The following is a 7,422-nucleotide window of genomic DNA, read 5'->3' on the forward strand; positions in this document are numbered from 1 at the left end:
GGAAGGGATCTGGGAGGGTCGGTAGAGTATTAAGGGTGGGCAGCTACATTACAGAAATTGTTGTTTTTTCTTTTTAGACAAAAAAGGAAATTTTTTTAGTAAACTGGGTACTAGCTGCCAGTAGCTAAGATGGCGGCCAATAGGTCAAGGGGGAGGCTTAGAGAGCTGTTTGGGGGGGAATGGGGGATCCTACACTAACGATAAAATATATATATAAAAAAAACACCTTTATTTTTATACTGACAGACTTTCTGCCAGTACTTAAAGGGACCCTGAGCCCAATTTTTTTTTCTTTCGTGCTTCAGATAGACCATGCAATTTTTTTTTTTTTCAAATTCATTTTTATTATATATATTTCAACATATATATGCAATTACATAATGTTCAAGAAAAAGGAAATGAGAAAAAGAACATCAAAAAATAAATTTAAACAATTCCTCAGCCTTCCTGACCTTAAGTAGCCTAAATGATAATTATACTCTATTAAGTCTTATATCTCAGGGTTCCTGTTAAATTATTTTGTTCACTTTTCCCATAATATCTCAAATCCATACACCTGTTGGTGATAATAATAGTACCAACAAAACAAACAAACATAACAACAACAACAACAACAACAAAAAACAACAAAACAACAACAAAAAAAAAAAAAAAAAAAAAAAAAAAAAGGGGGGGGGGGGAAAGATTTTGCCTCAGACCCTCCTCCTCTCCCCCCCTCACCTCACATCTCCAGACCTTATGCAATTACCATATCCCTAATAAAACCATCTCTGTATTCTGAAAGGGAAAAATAATATAATCAATCTCTGTTGTTGGGAGGGACTTAATAAATGGTGCCCATTTATCAAAGAATTTTCTGATATCTGTTTCGTTATTGATATTCGTATCACGTTGCTCTATGATACATTGTTTTTTAAGATAATTTTTTACTTCAATTACCGTGGGAATTTCTTTCGTCTTCCATTTTTTAAATATTAAATATCTGGCTGCTAGGATAGAAACTTTAATTATCTTTTTGTTCATTTGTTGTTCTACTAGATTGTCGCAGCAGAATATGACTAATGTCGCCGAAAGTTCAAAAGGGGAAATCTTAAGGGAGGTATTAAACCAATATTCCAGTTTGCACCAAAATTGTCTAATCAGGGGACATTTAAACATCATATGTATAATATCTGCAGCATCTAGGGAGCATTTAGGACATTTATAAAAATTAGGGTTCTGGAGTTTATGACCATGCAATTTTAAGCAACTTTCTAATTTACTCCTATTATCAATTTTTCTTTGTTCTCTTGCTATGAAAATCATGAATGTAAATCTTAGCAGCCAGACCATTTTAGGTTCAGCACCATGGATAGCGCTTGCTTATTGGAGGCTGACATTTATCCACCAATAAGCAAGCATAATCCAGGTTTTCAACCAAAAATGGGCCGGCTCTTTTGCATCACATTCCTGCTTTTTAAATAAATATAGTAAGAGAACGAAGAAAAATTGATAATAGGAGTAAATTAGAAAGTTGCTTACAATTGCATGTCTATCTGAATCATTAAAGAAACATTTTGCGTTTGGTGTCCCTTTAAGATGGCGGTGACAATTGTGAGGTGGGGGAGGGAAGAGAGCTGTTTGAGGGTGGTCAGGGAGGGATCAGGGGGTGTGTTGTGTCAGGTGGGAGGCTGATCTCTACACTGAAGCTAAAATTAACCCTACAAGTTAACTTATTAACCCCTTAACTGCTGGGCATATTACAAGTGTGGTGCGCAGCGGCATTTAGTGGCCTTCTAATTACCAAAAACCAATGCCAAAGCCATTTATGTCTGCTATTTCTGAACAAAGGGGATCCCAGAGAAGCATTTACAACCATATGTGCCATAATTGCACAAGCCGTTTGTAAATAATTTCAGTGAGAAAGCTAAAGTTTGTAAAAAAGTTAGTAAACAAGTTAACGATTTTATTTGATCGCATATGGCGACGAAATGGTGGCATGAAATATACCCAAATGGTCCTAGATTAATACTTTGGGTTGTCTACTAAATATATATATATATATATATATATATATATATATACACACACATGTGAAGGGTTATTCAGGGATTCCTGACAGATATCAGTGTTAGAATGTAACTATCGCTAATTTTGAAAAAAAAAAAATGGTTTGAAAATAGCAAAGTGCTACTTGTATTTATTGCCATATCACTTGCAAAAAAAACAAAGAACATGTAAACATTTGGTATCTCTAAACTCAGAACAAAATTTAGAAACTATTTAGCATTGGTGTTTTTTGGTGGTTGTAGATGTGTAACAGATTTTGGGGGTCAAAGTTAGAAAAAGTGTTTTTTTTTTTCCATTTTTTCATCATATTTTATAATTGTTTATTTTATAGTAAATTATAAGACATGATGAAAATAATGTTATCTTTAGAAAGTCCATTCATTTAATGGCGAGAAAAACTGTATATAGGTGTGGGTACAGTAAATGCGTGAGAGTAAAATTACAGCTTAACACAAACACTGCAGAAATTTAAAAATAGCCCTGGTCCCAAAGGGTCAACAAATGGAAAGTGGTCTGGTCACTAAGGGGTTAAAGGGACACTGAACCCAATTTTTTTTCATTGACGATTCAGAGAGAAGCATGGCATTTCAAGCAACTTTCTAATTTACTTTTATTATCAATTTTTCTTTGTTCTCTTGCTATCTTTATTTTAAAAGCAGAAATGTAAATCTTAGCAGCCAGCCCATTTTAGGTTCAGCACCATGGATAGCACTTGCTTATTGGAGGCTGTCATTTACCCACCAATAAGCAAGCATAACCCAGGTTCTCAACCAAAAATGGAGAAGAAAATTAAAAAAATGATCTTGTCACTAAGGGGTTAATATTGAATGTTCTCAATGTTACTGCTTGAACTCATGACACAATATTTTTTTTTACAGTACACCTAATGTTTACAAGGAGGGGCTAGATAAGGAAACATGTTTCATAAAGGGGTTCCAAACGCATGATATCAGAGAAACCCCATATTTATTATATAAGGTGGCTGGAAATAAAGTAACCAAGGCGACACCCGCACTTTAAATATGGACCTGACATTTATGATATTGTGACACATATTCACTGTAGAGTTATTTACCTGACACCTTTGCAGGCAGCGCCTCCTCTCCACCGGTCAATGCTCCAGCGTTCCCCACTGCAGTATATAGGAAGCTGCCCCTACAATCAAGCAACTCTTTGACATCCCCATCATGTGACCCAGTAGCAAAAGTCACCTGACTTGAACTTCACGTCGCCTTGTTACAGCATCATCCTGCGCCCGCTGTCATAGTAACGGGTACTGAGTGGGAGCGGTCTGGTCATAAGAAAAATCGGCGGGTTGAAGTGACTAGTAGCGTGTGTGGCGCAGGTACGAGGTTACACGTGTTAAATCTTGTGATGTAATAAAATGTGATAATACATGTAATAAGGAGTCACAGATTCTGCTGATGCCGATATGCGAGTAACATGCACAGTAGTAAATTTCCAAATGGCACTACACGTAGCAGCCTCCAAGATGAAAAGTCCTGCAAAACTAATAACTACACCAGAGATACCCGTGTATTCATGTCCTAGAACTTCTATGCAGTCATGGTATACAGGTGTCCTGTATTTAACCGGACAGTGCAGTATTTTAGCAGACTGTCCAATACAATCTATACAAAAGTACCTGGATGTTAAATAGTCCCCCTATGTAGTGACAGCTTTTTAAGGTCCCTTTATGTCTCTAACATGAGCATTGTGCAGTGTGTTTTAACCCCTTAATGACCACAGCACTTTTCCATTTTCTGTCCGTTTGGGACCAAGGCTATTTTTACATTTTTGCGGTGTTTGTGTTTAGCTGTAATTTTCATCTTACTCATTTACTGTACCCACACATATTATATACCGTTTTTCTCGCCATTAAATGGACTTTCTAAAGATATCATTATTTTCATCATATCTTATAATTTACTATAAAAAAAATTATAAAATATGAGGAAAAAATTGAAAAAAACACACTTTTTCTAACTTTGACCCCCAAAATCTGTTACACATCTACAACCACCAAAAAACACCCATGCTAAATAGTTTCTAAATTTTGTCCTGAGTTTAGAAATACCCAATGTTTACATCTTCTTTGCTTTTTTTGTAAGTTATAGGGCCATAAATACAAGTTGCACTTTGCTATTTCCAAACCATTATTTTTCAAAATTAGCGCTAGTTACATTAGAACACTGATATCTTTCAGGAATCTCTGAATATCTATTGACATGTATATAATTTTTTTTAGTAGACATCCCAAAGTATTGATCTAGGCCCATTTTGGTATATTTCATGTCACCATTTCACCGCCAAATGCGATTAAATACAAAAAATCGTTCACTTTTTTACAAATTTTTTCACAAACTTTATGTTTCTCACTGAAATTATTTACAAACAGCTTGTGCAATTATGGCTTAAATGGTTGTAAATTCTTCTCTGGGATCCCCTTTGTTCAGAAATAGCAGACATATATGGCTTTGGCGTTGCTTTTTAGTAATTAGAAGGCTGCTAAATGCCACTGCGCACTACACATATATTATGCCCAGCAGTGAAGGGGTTAATTATGGAGCATGTAGGGAGCTTCTAGGGTTAATTTTAGATTTAGTGTAGTGTAGTAGACAACCCCAAGTATTGATCTAGGCCCATTTTGGTATATTTCATGCCACCATTTCACCGCCAAATGCGATCAAATTAAAAAAAACATTAAATTTTTCACAATTTTAGGTTTCTCACTGAAATCATTTACAAACAGCTTGTGCAATTATGGCACAAATGGTTGTAAATGCTTCTCTGGGATCCCCTTTGTTCAGAAATAGCAGACATATATGGCTTTGGCGTTGCTTTTTGGTAATTAGAAGGCCGCCAAATGCCGCTGCATTTCACACGTGTATTATGGCTAGCAGTGAAGGGGTTAATTATGTAGCTTGTAGGGAGCTTGCAGGGTTAATTTTAGCTTTAGTGTAGAGCTCAGCCTCCCACCTGAAACATGAGACCCCCTGATCTCTCCCAAACAGCTCTCTTCCCTCCCCCACCCCCCAATTGTCCCCGCCATCTTAAGTACTGGCAGAAACTCTGCCAGTACTAAAATAAAAGCTATATTTGGGTTTTTTTTTTTTTTTTTTTTTTTTTAGCATATTTACATATGCTGCTGTGTAGGATCCCCCCTTAGCCCCCAGCCTTACTGATCCCCCACCAAAGAGCTCTCTAACCCTCCCCCTCTGCCTTAATGGGCGCCATCTTGGGTACTGGCAGCTGTCTGCCAGTACCCAGTTTAGTGAATAATGTGCCTTTTTTTTTAAATAAAAACCCTTTTCTGCAGTGTAGCTTCCCCCCCCCCCCCCAAGATCAACCCCCCACCCCTTCCACATCAATTAGCTGTTATTTACACTTTAATTCAAGTACTTTTTAAACTTGATTTTTCTGTAGTGTAGCGGTTCCCTCCCGCTCCCGCCCCGTGCACGCGCCCGCCCGCCGCCCCCCGTGCACGCGCGCGCTCCCGTGCGCGCTCCCGCCCCTCCCGCCCCCGATCCCGCCCCCCTCCACTCCACTGGGTACATCGATGGCCGCCCACCCGCCTCCCAGACTTGCTCCCACCCACCAACGATACCGGCCACCGATGTCCGGTGCAGAGAGGGCCACAGAGTGGCTCTCTCTGCATCGGATGGCCAAGGGGGGTTATTGCAGGATGCCTCCATATCGAGGCATCACTGCAATAACCGGAAAGCAGCTGGAAGCGAGCAGGATCGCTTCCAGCTGCTTTCCACACCGAGGACGTGCAGGGTACGTTCTCAGGCATTAACTGCCTTTTTTTTGAGGACGTACCCTGCACGTCCTCGGTCGTTAAGGGGTTAAAGAGCTACTGGAGTAAAGTATGTGCTCTGTATTTTTACTTTCAACAACTGGGATATAAAAACATTACCCAGTGTTTGCTACTGGCAGTTGGTGGAAGGGGTTTAAATTACCGCTTTGTATGTGTTACTGGCAGCCATAGAGACAAAATGTGTTTTTGTGTTGCTGGCGTCCAATTGTATCAATCACTCCTTAGTTGTGCAAAATAGATATATGGTGGGGTCAAGCAAGGAGCCTAAGGTAGAGCTTTGAAGTGGGACCATTGTGTGACCCCACTTAGCAACCATAGTTTATTGTGTGAATCAATATTATAGGGTAAACCCACACAAGAGAGTGTGGAGAGTGCTCAATGCCAATATAATATAAATAGAGACAGAAGCACCATATAAAGCACTCACTTCAAAAAGGTATATCGGTAGAAAAAGTCACAACTTAGATCTCCTTAAAAATTAACTTTTATTGAATAGTCATATAAAATAGTCCGTAATACACGGAACTAATATATACAAGACAAACATTTTATATACAGACATCCCAACCTGCAAAAACTCATTTCAGGGAGGTGGCTTCACCCGCTATTGCGCCGCTACACCCCCCCCCCCAGTTATATATTGGACACCTTGAAACCCTAAATAAGTTAGGGACTTATCATTAAAGTAGCTTCCCACTAAAGTCACGTTAAAAAAAAAAAAAAGTAGCTTTGTTGCACAACCACATACAACAAACCTTTTTTTCCAGTGACCGTACGCTTGTTGAATGCTTAAATATTTTAGAATACAAAGTTTAATTACGTGCAGTAAATAAGGTAGTATTTGTGTTTTTATTTTATTAGAATCAGTGGGGGCATTTTGGCTACTAATGCTTTGAGGGTTCTATAACATCCCACCAACTAAAGGCATTCCTTAAAGAAGCACTTTTCCGGATTTGGGCCACATTGGATCGTGGAACTTGGAGTTTCAGGGAGATTGCATTCCATTTGCTGGCATCAGGGAGCCGCTATTACAGTCAGGGAGACTCCATGAACTTCAGGGAGACTTGGGATGTCTGTGTGTGTGTGTATATATATATATATATATATTAAAAGAAAAGGTGAAAACCTGTGTGTGCTGAATTATACAAATATCTCGTTATAAAATGTAATGAGTAAGATGGTAAGTACAAATATATGTATGTGGAACTTTTTCAACACATACTGAGTATAGTTAAAAGGACAGTATACACCAATTTTCATATATCTGAAATACATAATATACACTACTATAAAGAATAAGATGCACAGATACTGATATAAAAATCCTGTATAAAACTGTTTTAAAAACTTTCTTAGAAGCTCTCAGTTTAGCTCAGTTGAAAAGATAGCTGGAAAGCCCACTGCAAGTGGGAAATAAGACACTCCCCCTCTCCCCCTTTTGCATATGAAAAGACCCTTTACACAAATAGGAGCAAGCTGAAGTAGGTATCTGACGGTATTCTCCTAAAACTTCAGGGCTTGGTTAGGAGTCTGAAAATCAGAGCTATGTTATG

The 7,422-nt window shown here is 38.3% G+C and overlaps 1 protein-coding gene across 1 annotated transcript in view; it reads right to left on the minus strand.

Moving 5' to 3' along the window:
* WASHC5 (WASH complex subunit 5) overlaps window positions 1–3,256 on the minus strand; it is a 254,023-nt gene extending 250,767 nt beyond the window's left edge. Inside the window, exon 1 of the mRNA XM_053715943.1 lies at window positions 3,125–3,256. The gene's annotated coding sequence lies outside the window, so the exon portion shown is untranslated. The remainder of the gene's footprint in view (window positions 1–3,124) is intronic.
* Window positions 3,257–7,422: the final 4,166 nt, after the last annotated feature.

This window comes from Bombina bombina, chromosome 5 (genome assembly GCF_027579735.1).
Source record: "Bombina bombina isolate aBomBom1 chromosome 5, aBomBom1.pri, whole genome shotgun sequence".
NCBI classification, from domain to species: Eukaryota; Metazoa; Chordata; class Amphibia; order Anura; family Bombinatoridae; genus Bombina; species Bombina bombina.